Source organism: Lissotriton helveticus, chromosome 2_1, assembly GCF_964261635.1.
Source record: "Lissotriton helveticus chromosome 2_1, aLisHel1.1, whole genome shotgun sequence".
NCBI lineage: Eukaryota > Metazoa > Chordata > Amphibia > Caudata > Salamandridae > Lissotriton > Lissotriton helveticus.
The window spans coordinates 95,876,433-95,899,805 of record NC_136059.1 but is presented as its reverse complement, the minus strand read 5'-3'; positions in this window follow the sequence as shown (position 1 = coordinate 95,899,805).

Below are 23,373 nucleotides of genomic sequence, written 5' to 3'. Positions count from 1 at the left end.
TCCGACAGTTATCACCTCAAAGCGACGATGCACCAGAGCACCGGTAATGATCTCTGCGACGCAGAGAAGTCAGGGAGCAACACCTTCAACAAGGGACCAAAGAAGCAGAGAGAAGACTTTTCCCCAGCATTGTCCAACCTCCCAAGGTAATAGTATAGGCAGCGGCTGCGGGCAGTCAGGTCCTGCGCGGTCTCGCCGGGCCTCGTCTGGTGCTGTAGGTGGCAGAGGGACGGATAAATCAGGGGATTCCACCGCTATCTGCCCAGTTCACTCCTATACTCCCCACAAGCAGGCCTCTTGTCACGATCCACCCTGAACTCTATGCAGTCCTGCAACACCGTTCAATGACGGTTGGGGCTCAAGCCGCAGCTCACGTCAAGGTATGCAGCCGCTTCCCCCAGCCTCCGCCTCTTTTGCAGATCACCTCGCTTCTAGCTATGGAGCGCAATGACCGGGCCACAAATCAGCAGGGACACAGAGAGTCTCCTCCCTTAAGGCCTCAAATTTTCATCCAGGCAACCTCCCAGCCCTCCGCCACTGCACCGGAGGTCAGGGATGAAGCTCACGTCAGTCCGGGGGGAGTTCGGAAACGTGCCCGCGTGCAGGCCCAATATTGCGGCGCTCGTATCCCAAAGGCAGGTATCCACTCACCGCCTCTGGTATTCAAGCCCGAATTCCCTCTATGGCGTAGATACTATTTGCAGGCCAGCCAGACCTCCACCACCAGTCGTCTCTGAGGGGCCTCTTGCGAAGTGTCCAGGCTTACAGGCCAGCGCGGCCTACTTGGTGGTGAGCGCCACTCCGATCGTCCCTGCAGTTCCAAGGTTGTGTCTGTAGCATATGTGGAGGAGTGGTAGCAGGAGCGGAGCCCCTCGCCGATGCCCCCCTATTGATCAGCAAGGGGAATCAGGGTCACGGCCTGCTCAGAGTAGCACCGTTAGTATCTCACGTCCAGTGCAGCCTAGGGCCCCCGGCGAAGCCGCGGCCTCACCTAATACGTGCAGCCGGACACCAGCAGCGTCCCCTCCAGAGGTCAGTCGCGCTGGGGATGCCGTCGCTCCTCCCGGTCTCAGGCAGTCACCAATTCGGCCCAAACTCGAGGGACATGCATCGGAGGTCCCGCTGCACAGATGAGCTCAAGCACAGCTCAAGGAAGTGCCATTAAAAGGATAATTATTCTGATTTTATTCGCCGGGCGCTGGGAGCCTCGCGCGAAGGCAGCCATTCACCAGTGCGCCACCTAGCGCCCCCCTGTTATGAAACATATTTTATTGTTCAATATTTATTATTTGGTAACTAATATTTATTCATTAACATTTATTGGTATTGATTGTTAATTTATTGTTAATTAATTATTCAATTGTAGTTATGTTTTCAATCATTATTAATGGGTATTTGTAAATGATGTGGAGTTATTCAATTTTTTAATTATTAATTATTTTAAATACAAAAATTATTTATAAGTATGTTATATTTAACTTCTACACTATACAATGCTTTCCCTACTGTTGCACTCTCTGGAGTGGGAATAGTACTTTTTACCCCTACCCTATCCAACGCTTTCCCTACTGTTGCACTCACTGGAGTGGGAATAGTAATATTTACCCCTACGCTATCCAACGCTTTCCCTACTGTTGCACTCACTGGAGTGGGAATAGTAATTTTTATCCCTATGCTATCCAACGCATTCCCTACTGTTGAACTCACTGGAGTGGGAATATTAATTTTTACCCTCCCGCTATCCAACGCTTTCTCTACTGTTGCACTCTCTGGAGTTGGAATAGTAATTTTTACCCCTATGCTATCCAACGCTTTCCCTACTGTTGCACTCTTTGGAGTGGGAATAGTAATTTTGTACCTCTACGCTATCCAAAGCTTTCCCTTCTGTTGCACTCTTTGGAGTGGGAATAGTAATTTTTATCCCTACGCTATCCAACGCATTCCCTACTGTTGCACTCACTGGAGTGGGAATAGTAATTTTTATCCCTGCTCTATCCAACACTTTCCCTAATGTTGCACTCACAGGAGTGGGAATAGTAATTTTTACCCCTTCGCTATCCAATGTTTTCATTACTGTCGTTTTTTTGGGACTTTGAATAGTAGTTTTATTTATTTAGCTATTTAATATTTTTTGTATTCTTTTAGATAATGTCGTATTTAATTAATTTTAAAAATATTGAAAGTATATTTAATTTTTCTAATTCATTAAACTTAATTATTTACTTTTTATTTATGTTATTATTTTATGTGTGTAGATGTATTTGTAATTTATAATATTTTTTAATAATTTATAAGTAATTAAAATAAGTATTAAAACGTATTATTAAGTAAGTATATATTATATATGTTATGTATATGTTAAATTATTATATATGTATTAATTATTCATTTGAAACATTATTAAATAATTTTAACTAGGTTTATTCTACTTATTGGTATTGATTGTTAATTTATTGTTAATTAATTATTCAATTGTAGTTATGTTTTCAATCATTATTAATGGGTATTTGTAAATGATGTGGAGTTATTCAATTTTTTAATTATTAATTATTTTAAATACAAAAATTATTTATAAGTATGTTATATTTAACTTCTACACTATACAATGCTTTCCCTACTGTTGCACTCTCTGGAGTGGGAATAGTACTTTTTACCCCTACCCTATCCAACGCTTTCCCTACTGTTGCACTCACTGGAGTGGGAATAGTAATATTTACCCCTACGCTATCCAACGCTTTCCCTACTGTTGCACTCACTGGAGTGGGAATAGTAATTTTTACCCCTATGCTAGCCAACGCATTCCCTACTGTTGAACTCACTGGAGTGGGAATATTAATTTTTACCCTCCCGCTATCCAACGCTTTCTCTACTGTTGCACTCTCTGGAGTTGGAATAGTAATTTTTACCCCTATGCTATCCAACGCTTTCCCTACTGTTGCACTCTTTGGAGTGGGAATAGTAATTTTGTACCTCTACGCTATCCAAAGCTTTCCCTTCTGTTGCACTCTTTGGAGTGGGAATAGTAATTTTTATCCCTACGCTATCCAACGCATTCCCTACTGTTGCACTCACTGGAGTGGGAATAGTAATTTTTATCCCTGCTCTATCCAACACTTTCCCTAATGTTGCACTCACAGGAGTGGGAATAGTAATTTTTACCCCTTCGCTATCCAATGTTTTCATTACTGTCGTTTTTTTGGGACTTTGAATAGTAGTTTTATTTATTTAGCTATTTAATATTTTTTGTATTCTTTTAGATAATGTCGTATTTAATTAATTTTAAAAATATTGAAAGTATATTTAATTTTTCTAATTCATTAAACTTAATTATTTACTTTTTATTTATGTTATTATTTTATGTGTGTAGATGTATTTGTAATTTATAATATTTTTTAATAATTTATAAGTAATTAAAATAAGTATTAAAACGTATTATTAAGTAAGTATATATTATATATGTTATGTATATGTTAAATTATTATATATGTATTAATTATTCATTTGAAACATTATTAAATAATTTTAACTAGGTTTATTCTACTTATAAGTATTATTTACTTTATTTTACACATTTCTTTTTAACAGAAAAAAACGATATTTTTAATTACGATATTTTTAACATCGATATTTCTGTTTCGATATTTTTGTACTTTCCATGTTGTAGATAGGATGTCGATATTCTTGCCTTCGATATTCTAGCGTTGATATTTCTGTAGGTCGATATTTTGTCAGTGATCCATAGAAGAAGCCGAGTGACACTAACTCAATCCCTTGTCCTGGGCCACACCCAGGTCGTTTATTTCTACTTTGGAACAACTGTCCTGCAAGATCTGGCGATCTGCAATTGATCACTATGCAGTCTCCCTTTGCAGCATTCCGTAGTGGACCGACCCAATTCACTTTACGGACAAACAAAATATCATGAAAACAAGAATAGTAAAATCTGTATTCATTGTTAGCCAATGGCAGACCTTGTTCTTTAACGGAGTGGTAGATTCCTTTTGGTTGCCCATAAGTGACAGAACATTAGTTAAGATCACCACATATGGGCAGCAATCAGGGGGAAGATGGAGAATCACGTAGTTACAATTTTCTCCAATTGGGGAAACCGCCAAATCGTAAATTGGACTGTCTAGATGTTGCCGTTTCATTCCTATTCAATGGCAGGCTGGTGGTATTAGGATCTGAATGGTTAGGAGGCTTATGCGACCTAATATTTTCCCTACAGGCAACTTCCCATATATATATTGTGACAATTTTTGGGGACATTGGTCGCAACTGTGGGTTGTACTAGATTACAATGATGATTTTCAACCATGGTGCTTGATTTCCTATAACTTTTGGCCCCCAGTTGTTCTACAGACCCAGGACATAGAGAACCCGGATTGTTTGTCTCTACAGTTAGGGTGGAGTGGGACTTATTTACATTTGCCACACTAGTTTCTAAGCTATGAAGCCTGTTTATAATGGGTAGCAAGCTATTTTGTATTATTTTTTCGAACCCATCCAGTAAGAGCTTGATGTCTTGCGGGGATACGGCTGCAGAGAGAGATGGCACAGGGCAAGAATTTGGTTTTGTTGGTGATACTACAGTGGAACTATTATGTTCCCCAGTAGGGGCTTGTCTAGCTTTTCTCTTTGATCTGATGTTAGCTACTAATACAGGCTCTCGGTGCGGAGACAACACAAGGAGGACAAATTCCAGTACAGATTTATCAAGAACTTTACACTCTGAGTCCATAGCCTTTGTTTGTGCACCTATAGATGTTTCCTGGTTCATACATATAGTGGGACCCCCTCTATAGACAGCATTGAACTACTAATATTTTTTTATCTATAGCTTTTGCAGCTCGCGTTAGGAAGCAGTCAAAGGTTGAGTTCTGTAGTAGCTTAGGCGAGCTCTCCCTTGCTCCCATCCGTCTCACTTTTGTCATAGTCCAGGATAACTCAATTCACTCTAAGTAGGACAGAAACAAATACAAAGAGTCCGACGGGCTAACTTGGTAGAGTTATTTTCAACGAGGTCTCACTAGTTCATATAATTCAATTGTAGGTAATGATGCACAAAAGAAAATCGGAGCCAAGAGAATAGGCTCAGCCCAGCCTTATCCGGGTTTTGACGGACACAGATGGGCCTGCCCTTGGCCAGGGCTTTGCCCGGGCGCGTCCCGGGCATGCCCGTGCGCGTCCCACGCTGCGCGTCCCATGCTGCGGGAGCCCCGGCAGGTCTTTAAGCGCCTCCTGGCGCAAGGGTGATGACGTACGTGGTGTCCGCGCCGCTTGTGTGCCTGGGGGTCTCCCCCCTTCTCCGGGCACCGGGCTCAAACAGCAGCAACAAAGGGCAGGTAATGGGCTCCCCCGCTGCCGGAGGCCCAGCCGGTCTTTAAGCGCCTCCTGACGCAAGGGCGATGACGTAAGTGGCATGCGCGCCGCATGTGTGCCCGGGGTTTATGGTCTCCTTCCTTTTCTGGGCATCGAGCGCAAACAGCAGCAACAAAGGGCAGGTAACGTGCTAACTCTAATATAGATGAACAGTGGTCATCTTATAATGTATGCATTTCTCAAACTGCATATGAGAGAGTTCCTCTTCAGGCGAACGTAACAGGAAAGCAGAGTTACTTTGGTACTCGTTCACTAATGAGCTCAAACTTCCTAGGACAATTAAAACACAAATTTAGATGTAACAAGCATTAGAAAAGCCAATAGGTCGTGCCTATGTGAGAGCTATTGGCTTTGTCAATGCATTTTAGCCATGTGTTACAGCTACGAGGCTTCAATACAATATGGCTAAAAGCCCGGCTAAAAGTTACTGGTGTTGCTTTGAGTAGAGTGGCATAGAGGAGAGTGTCATAGAGGAGAGTGGCATAGAGGAGAGTGGCATAGAGGAGAGTGGCGTGCAGGAGAGTGGAATAGAGTGGAGTGGACTGGCATAGAGTAGAGTAGTGTGGTGTGGCATTGGATAGAGTGGAGTGACAAAGACTGCAGTAGCGTGGCACAGTAGAGTAGAGTGGTGTAGTGTGAAGTGGCATAGACTGGAGTGGCGTAGAGTGGAGTGGTGTAGAGTAGAATAGCATGGAGTATAATGGAGTCAAGTTACATAGAGTAGAGTCGAGTGGCATGGTATTGAGCGGCATAGAGTGCCATTCTGTGGAAAGGAGTGGCATGGAATATAGTGGTGTAAAGTGGAGTGGAATAGAGTAGAACATTGTGGTATGGAGTGTCGTGGTGTAGAGTGGTGTAGAGTAGAGTGATGCAAAATAGAGTGGCATTGAGTGGGGTGGGTAAGAGTAGTGTGTAGTAGAATAGCGTGGAGTAGAGTGGTGTATAGTGGAGTAGAGTGGTGCAGACTTCTGTTGAGGGCATTGTATGGAGTGCCATGGAGTAGAGTGGTGTCGGGTGGCTTAGAGTGAGTACAATGGAGTAGAGCCACATGGAGTGGAATATAGTGGCATAGTGTAAAGTGGTACAGAGGAGAGTGGAGTACAGTGGTGTATAGTGGAGTGGAGTGGTATAGAGTGGCATAAAGTGGAGTGGCATAGAGTGGAGGAGCATAGAGTAGTGTAGAATAGAGTAGCATACAGTGGGGTGGAGTGGAGTAGCGACATAGAGTAGAGTGAAGTGGCCTAAAGTGGACTGGTGTATTGTGGAGTGGCTTAGAGTATAATAATGTAGAGTAGAGTAGAGTGTGTAGCATGGAGAGGCATTGTGTGGAATGGAGTGGCATACAGTAGAGTGGTGTGGCATAGAGTGAAGTATAATGGAGTATAGTGGAATAGAGTACAGTGGGGTAGGTTATTAGTGGTGTACAATAGAGTGGCATAGTGTTGGCTGGCAAAGAGTGGAATTGAGTGGAGTGGTATAGAGCGCAGCAGAGTGGCACTGTGTGGAGTGAAGTGGTGTAGAGTAGAGTGGAGTGGCAAAGCATGGAGTGTCTTAGAGTAGAGTCACTTAATGTACAATGGAGTACAGTGGAGTGGTATACAGTGGTGTAGAGTAAAGTGGCATGGAGTAGAGTGGCATAGAGTGGAGTGGTGTAGAGTGCAGTGGTGTGCAGTGCAGTAGAGGGCACTGTGTGCAGTGAAGTGGTTTAGAGCAGTGTGGAATGGCGTAGAGTGGCAAAGAGTGGAGTAGCGTAAAGTAGAGTGGCGTAGAGTGGAGTGCCGTAGAGTGACGTAGACTAGAGTGGGGTGGTATAGAGATGAGTGGTTTTAAGTAGAGTGGTATGAAGTGGAGTAGCATAGAGTAAAGTGGCATTGAGTAGTAAAGTTGTAGGTGCAATTAACTAAAGAATCAATAGAGATAGCAAATAGGGCAAAAGCAACACAAATAAGAAGCTGTATGGCTGTGTTAAACGTAGGAAACTATATTGCCTGTCCAGGAATAAAACCAAAAAACTTATAACATTAAAAAAATAGTGTGTTGCAAAAAAACAAGGAAAATCACATGTACTTGGTCCATGCTCCACGGAGGAGCTAACAGAAAAAAAGAAGGAAAGCCTATGGGAGCTAAGTATTCAAAAGATTGCTAATGAAAGTGTCAACACAATTAATTGTATGCTGGGAGTTGCTTGTAATTCCACTGAATTGTAAACAATACGTCTTGCAGCACTGCGCACACGCCCTGTAGGCAAGACCTAGATATGAGAAAGAGAAAATAATCCAATGTAAAAAGGCTATGACAGAATCCAAACACTCAGTTAAAATAGCCAAAAAGACCTATTAGTCTGAGAAAGTAACTGCTTTGCACAATCCCCAGAAAACAGTTTTCTAGATAAAAAGGCAGTTATCTAATTATTCTTGATAAATACTTAAAATCATTCAGACTCACACTTTATGTAATGATTTTAGCAGTTATTTTATGAATAATATTTCACATATCAGAAAGCAAATTGAAAAGTCAGATTTCCCTCAACCATTGGCAGACGTATGCCTCACTTCATCAGTTTTTTCTGTTTTAAAGCAGATATCCATTCATGACCCCGTGAAGATTTAGATAAATACATCTAGCGCCCCTACTAGCATGTGTCCAGTTGCCATTCTTAAATCATTTGAAATGATACTCTCCTCCCTCTTAAGACACTAAAAAACGTAATCTTAAATCTCAAGGCATTGTACCCTTTCAGTTCACATTTGCTATTGTCAATTCTATCCTGAAAAAATGTGGCCTAGTTCCTACAGAAATGAAAAATAGTCAACCATATCTTTATTATCGATTGCTGAAACAATTTTAGAAAATCATCTAACAAGTTAACTAAGTAATAACCCATCCCCAACAAACCTGTCAAGACAGATCCAAGCCGGTTTCCATCAAGCTCATAATACAGAATCGGGCCTTGTCGTCGTAGCTGACAACTTAAAAATAAAGGCAGGTGAAGGCAACATAAGAGATTTAATTTTAGTAGATATTTCCTCTGTGGTTGACCATTCTATTCTTCTCAAATGATTGAGGGATGCTGGCATTTCTGATATTGCATTAAATATGTGGTTCCACAAAGTTCTGCACTGTCACATCTCTTATTTAACATTTATCTGTACCCTTTAGCTAAACTCCTCAAAACATGAGGAATAAATTGGTGTATATATGCAGACAGAACAGTTAGTAATCCGCATAAATGATAATTTAGCATTCTGCTAATGTTTCCAACAATTAATGAAATGTATGTGGGAAATAGGCAGAAACTCTCATAACATGATGGTCATAAATAGCTGTTCTGATCTTTTTGATTGAGTCCTACTGGCTCCCCGAGATAGGCGCAATCTCTGTCACAATCAAAACAGTGAAATGCCTGGAAGTCCAGAGTGACAATGATTTTTCATTCTCAACTCAGAGTTCCTCTGTGGTCTCTTCTTGTTCCTACTATTGGAAAATCCTTTATAAGATTATGCCATTCTTGAATGAGAGCTGAGGAAAGACTGCAATTACTGACGTTATTGAATCCTGACTTGATTAGGGCAACTCATGTAATGTGGGTCTTCCATCTCGACTTCAAGTTGTTCAAAATTGCACCGCTGGATTAGAGTCTGAAGCCCACAGGTTTATGATTCATGCCAAACCTTCTAAAAAGACTTATTGGCTCCTTATGAAATAGTGTTTTTTATTTTAAAGTCCAAGTCACCATTCGTAGGGCCATCGAAGACCATGTTTCCTGGTTCATAGGGAAACACATAAAACTTTATGTTTCTCAAATGATTCTTAGATCTTCTTCTGCAAACTTGGTAGAGATTCTAAAATTTAACAAACAGCATCATTGTTTGACAACAATTCCTGATGTTGGCTGCTAAATACTGAAATGCTTAATGAACCTTTATAAAGAGAAGAATCTTCATAAATTATTATCTGTAAACCAAGTAATTCCTGAGCAAGCACTCAGCACGGAATTTGCACTCACCAGCTCAATTTTGTTAGCAATGGCAAACACATTCAGGTGGGCCTGCAGCTTTCTGCAAGCATCTGATGGTACTTTGAGAGGGCTTGTTAAAGAGGGAAAAACATTTGGCACTTATAAGAAATAAGAAGGATTAAACTTTTAATGTTAACCTCAGGGCCGTCTTAAAGCAATTAGAAGGTACAGTAGAATATTTGCGAACATGGTCCCACGCTCAACTTAAACTATTTTTTTAAAGCAATTCCTAGGCTATGTTATCTCAGTGATATCTCTTATTATAGGACTGTGAAAATCCTTCTCATACATTTTAGCTTTTAAACAGATCCAAAAGTACGTATTTCTGTCTCTGGATCACAGTTTTGGACATCTTATACTCTTGCTTCGACTGGGTATTCTTCCTTTCATTCTTTCAAAGGATATTGGTCCAATTTGCGAAATGTGGATAGTACATGCGTTTTTTCTCACTGTGGGGTGCAAGACTTAAAACATGCACTTTATAGTTCTCTTGATGCTGCAGTTGTTAAAGCTGGGAAACCTTATATCCTTCCTCTGTATTTTAAATGTAACATTACAAAACTTGATGGGCTCATTAATTCAGTAATGTTTCCCACAAATGAGCTTGTATGTTATATTCTTTTTTTTATTTAATCATTTTTAGCACTCTTTTACATTTTATTTATGATGTCATAATTAATCTGTCTTAAAGTTATTTTTTATAATTTTATATTGTTGACTTCAGCAGGGGTCTAAACCAAAAAACGTATCTGTGGATCTGAAATGTCCTCCTTCATGATCCTGGAGCAGTTCCCTTTCTCACTAACTTCATATCTTTGTTAAAAACGTACCATCTTACCTAAACCTTTAAATAATTCCTCTGATTTTTGCTTAACTTTATTCCAATCGCACCACGAAACCTAAAGGAGAAAGCTGCACCTTATTAAATGATTTAACGGGTATCCACACCTCCCAAACCCCTGAAGAACATGAGATAGAGCGTCACGATATTCAGAAATTTGTTGGGGTGCATCATAATCACAGGTAGTCCGCACCCGCATATATTCCTGTGTTGAACTAAGTATTAATCATTAGAAAATGTGGACGTAATAATTAACAATGTAGGTGGGTAATGTTAGGAAATTAGTTTGTGTTAGTTGAAAGGGTAAAACAACATTTAAATGCAACTGCTTACTGCAAATGCTTAACGAATTAGTTCATGTGTAATGTAATGCATTAGATTTAAAAGTGCATCATAAAAGTCTGCACGTTTCGATAACTAAATGTGCCTTGAGGCGAAGAAATGTAATGCTTATAGATGCAATATTTATTAAATGCATATAGTCCTGGATGTGTAAAGGCCTAAATGAATATTCACGTTCTTGCCATGAAAGGCCTATTAGTGATTTCTTATGTTAGCTGAATTGTGTATGCCGAAATGTGTTTCCCAGGAAAAGCTCTCAGTTTAAGGCAGTCAGCAGATTTCTTGTGCGTGCAAGGTTGATTCATTCACATGCTTTCCGTTGCAGGTGCAAGGACATCGTTCTCGTTAGTTAGACAGATGCTCTTTGTTTTAGGAGTTAGGTATGGAGGAGACCTGAAACATAGGGTCCAATAATGCTGATAATTGGAGACTCGCTGAAGAAGCCTGAGATCCAAGGACATATCAACCGTTGCTGGACGGAGTACAAGTTTCAGCGGAAAGTTACCTACGAGAGGTGCCCAACCAGAGGAGGTGTTACAGGGGGCATGTTCTACTAAATGATCATTTTGTATTAGGAATAGTGCCCCGAGGGAGGAGAGAGGAGAGAACCATTAGGAGGGTAAGAGAAGGGATCGATTCTTAGAATGAAGACTTAGCTTTGGCTTCTGACCCTTTCAACGTGAGTGTACTTCTTAGAAAGTCTTCACGAGCTGACACCTTTTTCTCAATCTTGTCTGAGAGATGTTATGTAGGGATGTCACCTTAGTGTTAGTGTAGGGACAGAATTAACCAATTATTTTTCTTCCTGTAAAAACTGAAGAGGACTAATTTGGATATCAGAGCAGTTGTCGCTTGTTTAATTTTTTTAGAATTGCTTATCCTTTTTACGTTACACCAAATTAGGTTGGTTCGTCGGATGAACTTTGTACTAGTGCCCATGTATTTCTTCAACCTCGTTATGAGGTGTTTGTATGTTCAGTTATTTTTGGCTTTGTAATAAAACCCCCTAAATTGTAAATCGAAGTCAGTGGTCTTTTCAGAGTTCAAAGTGATTAGTTCATACTGATGGTGGTGAATGTATTGGTTTTCTCCCCTTTACACTTTTCAGCAGATAAAAAGATCCAGTCGGCCAAGGATTCTTATGGGTGGTAAGATCAGATAAAAATGAGATAAGAATATGGTGCAATCAGTTGGTAGCAGAGGATGGTTATCTCTGGAGTAAGGGGAGACATAGAGAAGGGTAGCTATTGAGCCCTAAGTCGTAGAGCCCACGGTGATGGTTGTCCGGCGAATCGTGAGCGGAGGACGCTGGATGGAAACTGATGGAGAGTGACGGTGCGGCAGAAGCAGCAGTTAGTAGGAGAGTGAGTTTGTACAGGGTTGTGTGTTTGTTAAATTGCGGTGGTGTCTTGGCTGCGTGATGTTTTGCGGAGTTGGAATGAGAGTTGAGTGATTGTGGTTTCGGGCCGAACGCGTGCGGTCCATGAAATTTGATTTTTGATATACCGGGATAAGACATTGTGGTGTAGAAGACACCCACAGTTGAAATTGTCTGACCAGTGATTGTGGGAGTCATGAGACGTCATTGACTGACCCACCGGTGATAGGGAAATGCGTGTGTGAGTGCCTGAGTAACCGATGTGGGTTGTGGGTTATTGAATGTGGAAAATTGAGTGATTGGATCCTATCGATTAAGTATATGACTGTCCGGCCGTTCGTGGGCAGATAGTCTGAGGCAGCTGTCCGGTCGTTTCACAGACAGACGGTTGCCAGAGTTGAGGTTGACAATTGTGAGAGACTGTCCGGTTGTTTGGTCGACAGACAATCAGAAAGGTGACTGTTCGGTCGTTTCGCGGACAAACAGCTATTTCGTTGTATGGAAGAGACGCGTGAGTATGTGAAAGACGAATTGTAAAGGAGGGAAACTGATGCAAGTGGATAAAGAGTGATGTCAGAGAGTGCCACACTGCGATAGGTTGGTTGGTGTGAAGCCGCGCTGGTATTGGTGGATTGTCATCAGGAAGTAGAAAGAAAACAACTGGAAAATGAAGGTTGATTTCACCATGAAATGTTTTAAAGTTTTACGAGATATGTGTAGAGGAGATAGAAGGGTCGTCACTCGAGGAGGAGAAGAAGCTCCGCCCGAGGATACCCCAGCTCATTACATGGTTACGAATGTGGGAGTGCGGGGTTGCATACCTTAGTTTGGCTCGAGAATTGGCATAAAATGACTGAAGGAAAGGAAGAATTAACTTTTCCCCACTATGGTACTTTCAGGTTGGAGGTGTTGTATCAACTGAAAACGGTGATGTCTTCCTTACGACCCCTACCCAGACCAACACAGTTTGAGGCACTACATGCGTGGATTAGAGCAGCCCACGACAAGAAGAGAGATCGAAGTCATGAAAGGGTGAAAAAGTCGATCAGGGCATTTCAAGATGCGAAATGGGATGCATTAGAAAACAAGCATTTAAAATGCAATGGTCTCGGCAATATTAAAGGTAGAGCTATTGGCATTGCTCATGACTTTTTCTTTTAAATCATAAATAAATGGCATTGTCATTTACATTGCCAATAGCTTAATCGTTAAATAAATGGCATTGTCATTTACAATGCCAATAGCTTAATCACTCGCAAATGCATGAGCGATTGCAGTTACACCCAAGCAGAGCCACACACACAAAGCCACCCACACACACATACAGAGCCACCCACACAGAGCCACACACACACACACAGAGCCCCACACACACACAGAGCCCTACACACACCCAGAACCCCACACACACATCCAGAGCCCCACACACACACACCCAGAGCCCCACACACACACCCAGAGCCACACATGCACCCAGAGCCACACACACACCCAGAGCCACACACACACCCAGAGCCACACACACACCCAGAGCCACACACACACACAGAGCCACATACACACACAGGAGAGCAAGCACAGCGAGGGGGCAGGGAAACAACCCCGCTTCTCTGATCCATTTGTGACTCACCACCTTCACTTCTCCTACCACACAGCGCCTTGAAGCAGGTGATAACATAGTTTTCAGAGGGACAAGGAAGATTTGACATGCCTTGAGAGCTTCTATGCCTCGAGTGTGGGAGCCAGTTAGTAGGGATGAAAGAGCTTGCCCGGAGAGAGTTTTGATAAAGGACAAGGATATGATCATAGTGGTACTCTAAGAGAAGTGATCATAAAGTAAGAAGAAGGCTTGGTGTAGTCGATGTACCGTCAGATCTTGTTTTTTTTTTACTGAAGAAGAGATTGATGGCATTGCACTTCTACAGCCTGTGGGATGGGTGGGCCAGGCAGGGTGTTGATGAAGTGCTATATTGTCTTACAAGTGTTCTGCTTCAGGTGGCAGATGCAATAATGGTGTCAGTATAGTACTTTGCTTTGGCTGATGTCATGAGTTGTCTGTGTGTCTCATGGAGGGACTTCAATATCATGAAGGTATCAGGATTTCGGGTTCTTTCCTGGGCTCAGGAAGGAGTGCTTACTGTCAGCTGTGTATTTACAGTACCAGGGTGCTGAAGATTTCAACTTGCACTTGCATGTTCTCATTGTAGAGTGTATGATAGCAATATGTTTTAACAATGACTTATATAACAGGCATACCTGGTATATGAAAGAGAACCCTGGGCTCAATGTAGCATTAACTGCCATACAATAGTGATACCTAGCCATTTTGTGAAATGCCCAGACATACAATGATGATGCTGGGGCACAAGATAGCACTGGCTGGCATATGAGGAGATAGTTGGGACGATGGAATTTCTTTGCATATGATGTGTCATAGCTAGACATATAATGAATATGGCTTAAAAGTGTGTGTTACCCAAACACATTACAACAGTGGTGGCATATGGTGGGATACCTGCTAACATGATGACAGTCACTGGCAGCTATTTATTTAATTAAAATGAAAGCATGCTCTTCCGAAATCAGCTTGAATTATCACTCAAATAGAAACTTGAAAGATTTTTCTTCTAAAATAATATGCTGTTTTCACAAATGTCTTTTGTTCATAGTCTAAACATCACCTTGCCTTTTTCTGAAAATACCCTTGGTGGCCATAAATAGCAACCTCAGTGTCTAGTAAATAAACTCAAGTTGTTCCCAAACATTGGCCCACATTCATTTTGTCTCAAAAGAATGAGTTTCCAAAATCTTTCAAAGTGATATTTGAGCTATACTTCATGATAACTTGGGAACTATTATTGCTGCTCCTATAGAATTGTTGTCTTGGTTACAAGTGGAACTTAGTTGCTGCTGTAACAACTAATCAGACCTCAAGAGGAAGCATAATACTATATCAATCAATCAATTATATCTTTATCTCAGCCTAAAAGGCCATAAAAGAGCAAGATAAATACATAAATACAGAGTATATAAAAGCAAATGAAATACAAGCGTATAAAAGAGAGAAAAGAGATCCAATTAGAAAGATTACAATAAAACCATAATAAAATGTTAAAACATTTAGTACACAGCAGCATTAGAGGGACACCTTTTTCTGTCTTCACCTCCACATAAACATCCAATACTTTGAGACTGCATAGACAATGGGCTGACTTATGCTTATGCTACAAATGAGTATTCTAAGGGTGATGCTGTAATTCCTCACTATATATTTGATAGTGTTGGGCGCACTGTAAAAAAAATATAAATTAACGTATCAATCTGTTTTCAGAACAGGTATGATCTCAGTAGCCTAAGCTTAGCTATGCTTTCTGATCCTATGACATGTGTCTAACCTTATTCACAGAATAAGGAAGAAGAGTGGCGAATAGAATGGGAAAACAAAAAAAGAAGGTAGAAGTGAAGGAAGATGCTTCATATTAATTTCAAGGTTTATACTTCATTTTGGCTACATGTAAAACCTATGGCTTTTATTCAGTTTCTTTGGAAAAGTGTGCAATAAGATGCACGTCATGGTCCCATTCTTTCCCACGTTTACTTGAGGGAAAAAGCCATCAAACATCCTTATGGAGGGATAGGCTAGCCCAGCAGAATAGGAAGGGCTCAATTTTGACTTTCACGGCAAGGGTAGTACCCTCCCTGCCACACTAAAAGTCAGCCCGCCCAGTTTGGAGTCAGGTAGACCTTCAGTATGGCGCAGACTGAGTCTATCTGTCTCTGCCGCTGACATACATCTCTGACGGCCTGATAGAGGAATGGTCCGTCAGAGGTTTCGCCATTTGTCCATCCACCCTTTTACAGTGGGCGAAAAAATCACAAGTTTTCACTGTCCATCACTGCTAGGTAACACCTTACGGTAAAGGGCACTGAAAACTCCAAAATGATTCCCATGCCATTGGTGAAAACTCCCATTGTGAGGTGGGGAGGGATGTTTTTTTATTTTCAAAAACAAAATCCAGATATAAGATTTTGTTGTTGAAAATTTAAAAAAACATTGAAAGTTGACTGAGCCATCTGTCAAACTTTCAATGCATTGGCAGTGACAGCAGCTGGGCTGGGAGACATCTCTAAATTTGGTTACTCTGAAGGAGTAAATCTCACCATCATAGTCTAAATTAGGCCCGAGGTATTGGAACCCTTTGGGAGTGCCTGTTCACAATTGACTCTACGACAAGTGACTTTTTAGTCGATTTGGTTGTAAAATTATGCATTACAATGTATTATTTGGCATCATTTATGTTTTGTCGGTTAGAGCAAACCCACAGAACCCCTATTTGGTGTCATTCTCACTTGCTTTGCTTGTTTTATTTAATTTGATCCGGGTAAGTATCCCCTCATGCTCACCTATTGAACAGCTCATCAGCAAGCATAGCACCACTGAAACTAGCCACTACTTACCCTCTCTGCCTCTGTTCTTTAACTCCAACATCACTTCCTCCCCCTATCATTGCCAGTGCTTGACATGCGCAGTGTGTTCAGGACAGGTTCATGGGGCAGCAATACTACGTACTGCATTAGGCAGCATCTGATTGGCTGTCCTGCTATGAACATTCCAGTGAAATGTAAATGTAAATGTAAATGTACATGTATTTATATAGCGCAAATCACCGACACGGTATCTAAGCACTTGCTTAGGGAACCCGTCCTGGTATTCCCCTGTGAGATACCCCAGCAGGGTATCCACAAGGTGAAAGCCAGGCATCCCGCCGCGAGGGGCCGTAGTGGAGATTAAGCAAGCTATTGCCCAGAGTCGCAGAGTGTGACCCCATGAGTCGAGTAGGCACCGGAGCGAGAATTATCGAGTCCTTGGAATTTTAGAGCCCGAGACCCGCCGAGGCGGGGAATCGAACCCTGGTCCACGGCCGATCTCAGCTTCCGGGTCTGCCGCCTCTAACCACTGAGCCACACTTCTCCTGAAGATGAAGATGCGGATGCGGTGGCTGACATTCACTTCTCGTACTTCTATCGTACTTCTATCACCCACATCATTTCCTGCGAACAACATTCTGTCTCCTGAGGTACAGGTACTTTCGAATTTTTATGCTTGGTGTTTGGCCCTATTGCTAATCAAATGCTTATCACTGAAGCTGCCCTTGTCCAAATAATGGCACCGTTTACACCAAACCGAGGAAGAGGCGTGAATCTCCTCCCTTCTGCCATCGCCTCTCTGATCCAATTTAACAGCAGGCCCAAGACGGCTCTAATCTTCGGATGCCTGTCTACTTCCGCCATCCCTTCGGATGTCCACGCTAGCCTGTCAACGAGCGCACTGATTGATTTGAGACATCCCTCACGAGCGCCCTTTTTTATCAGCATTCTTCATTTTGCAAGTAGAGAAGGGCCCGTTTATCTCTGCCCACACTGCGTGGCAGCTGGAGTGGCAGGGTACGTTCGAGACGAGGGCTGGGGAGGCAGCCGTGCATAGCGACAGCAGTTTGCATACAGCACAGGGAGCCCTGTGAAAGGAGGGAAGGTTTCTAGCGAACTTGTGGAAGAAGAAGGCCGGGGTTCTAATCGCGGCTATACCAGCTTGCACTAAAAACAAGGGCTCAGGGTAGCGGTGAGGAGGAGCAGATTTTCAGCTGGATATTAGTCAGGGCATGTGCGGCTGTTCCTACCAACAACCCCCCAAAAAAAGTGGCGACGCAAGCTTCCGAAATTTTCGGATTCGGGGGCATGTTTTGGCCGTTCTGAGTGACGGATGACGTCACAGGCGAAAGAACGCAAAAAAACAGGCCTCCGAATCCGAAAGAGACGGGGCTTTATTGGAGTGACTCCCTTCTCCTCCAATGGCTGGGCTCCGTTTAGGAAGCCAGCCAATGGAGAAGAATGGAGAAGAGAGGCGGGTTCCAAGACCCTAACTCCAAAACATTAATTCTTCGGGACTCCGCCCCTCACTGCATGAGGGCTTCGGTCCCTCGACCTAAAAATAGAGAGTGGAAACTATTGAGGGGGATAGGCTGTTTCCATTGTTGGTAAAGGTAGGAAATACCCAAAAGAAGTATGGCGAGGAGGACGATAGTGACACCGATGACAGCCTGATAGATAGACTATTGTCAGAGAGACCACCTCCATATAATCCAGATTCAGTAGAGGGAAAGGCCGTACCTACAGAGGAAAATGGAGGGTTACAGATGCAACCTAGTGCAACAGTGGTTGGGAGAATCTCAACAGGAACAGAAGGGATGGGAACGCAGACCCCAGTAGGTACAGAACCTAATAGAGTTACAGGTATCACAAGGTTGTCGGATGCTCTTACAAAGAAGTCACAGATTGCAGTACAGTGACCAGGAATTGGAAGAGAAAAAAGGGTCATAGGGCTGAGAGCTCACATTCGAGAATTGATCATAGGCATACGCGCTTGGAGCATGCTTGATAAGTGGGAGGAACAATGGTCCAAAAAGAAGAGCACCAAAATGAGTGTAGGAGAGACACCGCCTCCAGGAGGGAGAATGGTAGGAGTAAAGAATTACCCTTTGCGAGAGGTATCCATTGGAGGGTATGTGTATGTGCCTTGGAGTAGAGGTGATTTGGCAGCATTTATGAATGAATTTCCCCTGCTGAGGAAGAAGCCTGTCGAATGGTACAAACAGGTTGATCGTTTTGTTAAGATCTCAAACGTGTTGTGGGTTGATTTGAATACATTGTTTGACATTGTAGTACCAAGTGGCTTGTGGGCAGCTTATAAAGTTGCAGTTGATTGGCCAACTTCTGAACCAGATAGGGATCCTGTTACTAATGGCCCTTCACCTATTGTCATGAAAAAGTTCGAACAGGTAATCACATGGCTAAAATCCAAGATATCGCCATAGGATATTGATTGTGTTAAGATAGATCGAACCATTCAGGAATCGAAGGAGTCTGTACATGAATACTACGAGAGGATCCTACAAGCCTTTAAGCAGTGCAGTGGGTTAAACACACTAGATCCTAAAGACATGGGACAGTTTGTTTCCAAGTTCGTCTTGGGTTTATGACCAGAAATTAGCTTCATGATTCAGCAGCATCTGATCTGCTGGCAGAACAAGTCAGTGGACGAGATACTGCGAAATGCCAGGTACTGCAGTGATGAGGTGGACTCGAAACACAGAAAGCTTAAAGATAAGCTGATGCTAGTTCAAATGCAAACCGATGATAGGGAGCTCCAGATACACCCAAGTGGAGGGACGCTAGGAAGAAGGCAGGGAAACAAAACAATTAGGGAGGAACTCCGAATGCTCAGGGCCAAGGAAAGGGAAGGCCTGTAGACCCCAAGACAGGAATGGATGTGGCGACACTGAAAAAGACTACAGCATGTCACCTTTGTCACAAATTCGGGCATTGGAAGCGCGTGTGTATAGGTTGAACCCAGTTAACCAAGTCCAACAAGAGGAGAAGACGGTGCAGGTACCTGAGGTTGTGAAAAAAGTGACAAGACCCAGGTTTATGCGAGGGGGGACATTGGCCCCACAGGTGCAGGTTCTGCAACCTCAGAGAATTCCACAGGGAGTGAGAACGTACCAGCAGATGCCCCTTTTTGAGAATTTCAATGAGTACAGTTCAGGCCCGTTGAAATGACGGTGCCTGAGGGGGGAGGAAGACTGCACTTTTGGGGCAATCTTAGAGGTAGACCAGAGGGGACCATTTGTAGAGGCGGATGTTGACGGTCATCCTACCACCTTTTTGGTTGATACTGGTGCTACCCATTCTACCGTGAGATCTGCAGTAGTTCCCAACCTACCCCTCTCGGGACAATCAATCCAAGTCATAGGAGTAGCAAATAAGAAAATGACCAACCCATTGACCGAGCCAATTCCGGTGAGAATAGGAACCTTCCGAGATCGATATCAGTTTGTGGTGTGCGACTCAAGTCCAGTTTGCATGTTAGGAAGAGATCTCTTGTGCAAGCTCAATTGTACCATCTGTTGCACCCCTAAGGGAGTGGAACTGCAGACAAATGATGATGATGCCACTTCCATAGAAGAAGAAAGAGTGTTAAGGAAGTCTTCTGGGAACTGTGTAAATAAGGAACAAAGTACTGTAAAGGGGATTTCCAGCACATCAAGAGTGGTGTTTGGACTGGTTAAGCCGCAACTTGTGGTGGAGAAAGAGACTCTTAGTGTTCGTTTGCTGAAAACCAACCCGACAACGAGAATGGAGGTTGCAAATCCTAACCGTAGGTCCAAATGTATGATAGGCAATTTCATAGTGGGGGTGATACTTTCAATAGTCGTAGTCATCATAGTGGCAGTTGCTATTCCGCATGAGGTAGAAGTCGGAGAGGTGAGGGAACTCCTACACCTAGCACTTCAACCAAGAAAGAGGGCATCATAGAAGCCAAAAAGGCTTTGCTAGATCAAAATAGTCGTAGGTTGCATGTAGATTTGTCAAAAGGTGACTTTAAGCTTAATGCGTATGCCAAGCTGCTTTTTTGAAAATGTTGAGGCAATGGATGCGAAAAATTGTTATGTGTGTATGCAGTTGCCTGTCTCAGTGGGTGAGGGTATTAAGTATCACCATCTTCCACTGACTTATGGGATTACATGTAGTTTGTGGCTTAGTATATTCTATGGGAGAGGCCATTATGAGTACTTCTTTTTGAATTATGATGCAGTGCTTTCGGCGGTACCAGTTTACAAGCATCTGAATAAGTACGAGTATTATAAGCAGGAAGATAGGATTGGGAAGTACTTCATACTAGCTACAACGCTAGATACCTCTTATGCCTATAGACATAATCTGACCTGTTCACTAACAGATGAAGAGAAGTTTGCAGATCAAATAGAAGATAGATGTAGATAGCTAACACAAACACGTCACACCGGAGAAAGTCCAGTAAATTGGACAGATGAAGAGAGAGCTCACAGAGTGAAGGGAAGCTATGGACCTAAAGCATTGGACCCAGTGCAGAAGGGAAAGTTGTGTTTGAAACATGTGCAGACCTATTATGATAAGGTCTATGTAGGACAAAGTTCGTGTGATCATGTCTTTACTATGGAAGCGTCCGCAAAGGACTTTCTGCAAGGTTCGGTGCAAGTGGTGCCAACAGTATATTATGTGTGTGGAAGAAATGCTTATGTGAGATTGCCTGCGGATTGGTATGGTACATGCTATTTTGGTATGATTTTTCCCAACATCTACCACGCAGACGATTTAGAACTGTTGGAAGGTGAAAACAATTCTAGAATGAAGAGAGAAGCAAGTGCAGGAGCAGTGATTGGAGATATTTTTGGAGCGGTAATACCAGGCTTGGGAGTGATTTTAAATGATGTGAAGATAAGAAAGTTGGGGACTGTTGTGGATCGATTGTCGACAAACACAGCTAAGTTCTTAATACTTGTTGATGGAGAGATGTTATCGATAAGGACGATGGTGATGCAGAACCGTCTTGCTTTAGATGTCTTACTGACAAAAGAGGGCAGAGTCTGTAAAATGTTGAAGGTTCAAGAGTGCTGTACTTATATACCAGATTACAGCAAATATCTGGAGAAATATATAAGTAACATCACTGTGATCCATCATGAGATTAAGGATCTGACCGAGGAAGGCATTTGGGAAAAGGTTTGTAAAGAGTTTGGAAATGTGGGAAGCTAGTTTGTGAATTTGGGGAAAGGTGTCCTTGGATATATTCTGATGCCTATCATTATCATTGTGGTTTGTGTGGTTTGCCTGTGGGGATTTGCTAAAGGTTATCAGTGGTACAGGGCGAATCAAGTTGAAAGATCCCTTAGAGAGCAAGAGATAAGGATTGCTAGTCTACAGGACAGTCACTATCAGAATATTAAGAATCTAGAGAAGTTCCAACAGGGAAGAGTGGCTACGAGCTCAGTATAGGTCGGTTCCTTCTCCAGGGAATTGTGATTTTGGTGATGACACTTTTCATCAAAGGTGGGAACTGATAGAGCGTCATGATATTCAAAAATTTGTAGGGGTGCATCATAATCACGGGTAGTTTGCACCTGCATATATTCCTGTGTTGAACTAAGTATTAATCATTAGAATATGTGGACGTAATGATGATCAATGTATGTGTAATGTTAGGAAATTAGTTTGTGTTAGTTGAAAGGGTAAAACGACATTTAAATGCAACTGCTTACTGCCAATGCTTAACAAATTAGTTCATGTGTAATGTAATGCATTAGATTTAAACGTGCATCATAAAAGTCTGCACGTGTGGAGAACTAAATGTGCCTTAAGGTGAAGAAATGTAATGCTTATAGATGCAATGTTTATTAAATGAGTATAGTCTTGGATGTGTAAAGGCCTAAATGAATATTCACATTCTTGCCATGAAAGGCCTATTAGTGATTTCTTATGTTAGCTGAATTGTGTAGGCCGAAATGTGTTTCCCAGGAAAAGCACTCAGTTGAAGGCAGTCAGCAGATTTCTTGTACATGCAAGGTTGATTCGTTCACATGCTTTCCGTTGCAGGTGCGAAGACATCGTTCTCGTTAGTTAGACAGATGCTCTTTGTTTTAGGAGTTAGGTATGGAGGAGACCTGAAACATAGTGTCCAAGAATGCCGATAATTGGACACTCGCTGAAGAAGCCTGAGACCCAAGGACATATCAACCGTTGCTGGACGGAGTACAAGTTTCAACTGAAAGTTACCTACGAGAGGTGCCTAGCCAGACGAGGTGTGACAGGGGCGTGTTCTACAAAATGATAATTTTGTATTAGGAATAGTGCCCGAGGGATGAGAGAGAAGAGAGCCGCGAGGAGGATAAGAGAAGGGATCGACTCTTAGAATGAAGTCTTAGCTTTGGCTTCTGACCCTTTCAACATGAGTGTACTTCTTATGAAGTCTTCATGAGCTGACACCTTTTTCTCGACCTTGTCTGGGAGATGTTAAGTAGGGATGTCACCTTAGTGTTAGCGTAGGGACAGAATTAACTGACTATTTTTCTTCCCGTAAAAACTGATGAGGACTAATTTGGATATCAGAGCAGTTGTCGCTTGTTTAATTTTTTAGAATTGCTTATCCTTTTCACGTTGCACTGAATTAGGTTAGTTCATAGGATGAACTTTGTATTAGTGCCCATATATTTCTTCAACCTTCTTATGAGGTGTTTGTATGTTCAGTTATTTTGCTTTGTAATAGAAAAAACCCTGAACTGTAAATCAGAGTCAGTGGTCTTCTCTGAAGCCAAAGTGATTAGTTCATTCTGTTGGTGGTGAATGTATTGGCCTTCTCCCCTTTACACTTCTCAACAGATAAAAAAATCCAGTCGGCCAAGGATTCTTATGAGTGGTAAGATCAGATAAAATGAGATAAGAATCTGGCGCAATCACATGCATTTAAGTACCCAATGCTACAACTGTTTTTGCCTAGACCTCTTATCCAAAAAGAAAAAGAAAACATTTGCATCGGCC